The sequence below is a fragment of the Mizuhopecten yessoensis genome, unplaced genomic scaffold (assembly GCF_002113885.1).
Source record: "Mizuhopecten yessoensis strain PY_sf001 unplaced genomic scaffold, ASM211388v2 scaffold1127, whole genome shotgun sequence".
Taxonomy (NCBI): domain Eukaryota; kingdom Metazoa; phylum Mollusca; class Bivalvia; order Pectinida; family Pectinidae; genus Mizuhopecten; species Mizuhopecten yessoensis.
The window spans coordinates 26,499-28,257 of NW_018403891.1; positions in this window are offsets into that span (position 1 = coordinate 26,499).

The window sequence follows — 1,759 nt, forward strand, 5'->3', positions numbered from 1 at the left end:
ATATGTATTCATGTATACATGAGCACATACACATGAAAACATGAATATGTACCACCGTGGGGCGATGAACTGTATAATATAACCCTCAAAATAGGTCATTTCTTTGGTATACAGTTTTGATTGAACATTTTTCAATTATCCACGCTTAAGTTTTAAATATTTCTTGCACATAATAAACAGTATACACATGTATGCGAATCGTACGTCTGAACATAAATCGCACAGGATGAACGCTTCCAGGTTAACGACGTATGTTCTTTGGGGCTATTACTGAATATGTCCGTCCTCTATTACATGAGCGGATCCGGGGCGGATCCCTTTTTGTGTCGCCTATTGCTATTTCGGCGTCGTCGGTGTCGGTGTCGGCGGCGTCGGTGGCGGTGTCGGCGGCGTCGTCCGAACAGAGGTTTAATAACTTGATAACTTGAGTTTCCTTGGGCCGATCAAACTCAAACTTCATGTAGTGCTTTCTTACTAAAGGCGCTTGCTTGGGATTGCTTTTCAGGTTCGAAGGTCAAAGGTCAAGGTTACTGTTACTATACATATAAAATCTGTTTTCGTGCGATAACTTGAATTTCCTTGGGCCGATCAAACTCAAATTTCATGCTGTGCTTCCTTACCAAAAGTGCTTGCTTGGGATTGCTTTTCAGGGCCGATAGTCAAAGGTTAAGGTCACTGTTACTACAAATAGAAACTTCACTAAAAGAAATTTTGGAAATTGGAAACCTTGGTTTAGACATATTTGCATATCTCGTGCTTTGCGTCATATATAATTCCGTGCAGTAACCAATTGAAAGGATCCAAATACATTATTAAGTTAAAGAAATCACAGCTCTATTTTAGTAAATAACCCGAAATTGCTTTAGAATTTTAAATTAAGTATGTTTTGCTGAAACATTTTCCTTACATCCGTCAGGTGAACGTAAGTGTTATCTCCCCTACGCAATGGTATTCTTTTTCAAATAAAATTTCGTGCATTAGTCAAATGTAACTTACCATTTTCCTTATGTTACTCTATTGAAATTAAAAACGTTTGACAGCGAATAATCACTTTGTACAATTTCAAAATGAGCCGTACAAAAAGATCTTGTTTGAGGGAAAAAAAGTGATGCTTGCAGGACTCGAACCATCGAAGACGAAAACGTCGACTGTCGTGTAAGACCTGCCGGTTAAGCCCACTACACCACTCCATTAGATACTGTAAAATCGAGTTTTTATACTATATTTGGTGTGGAGCATCCTTGGGTAGTGGGGAACCAATTTTGTATAAACCATGGGTCTAGCTCCCCAGGGCCTGAGGGGCGGGGCCCAATAGGGAAACAGCAAATTATTCTTTAAAATCTTTCTTCTTCTGTAGGAATGAAAGGATTTGGTCCATATTTGGTCAGAAGCATCCTTGGGGGAAGGGGAATAAAGTTTGTATAAATGGTTGGTCGGGCCCCCCTGGGGGCTGAGGGGCGGGGCCCAAAAGGGGAAACATAGCAAATTATTCTACAAAATCCTTCTTCTGTAGGAATGAAAGGATTTGGTCCATATTTGGTCTGAAGCATCCTTGGGTGAAGGGGACCTAATTTTGTATAAATCAAGGGTCTGGCCCCCAGGGGCCTGCGTGGCGGGGCCCAATAAGGGGAAACATAGCAAATTATTCTTTAAAATCCTTATTCTTCTGTAGAAATGAAAGGATTTGGTCCATATTTGGTGTGGAACATCCTTGGGTAAAGGGGAACCAATTTTGTATAAACGGTGGCTATGCCCCCCC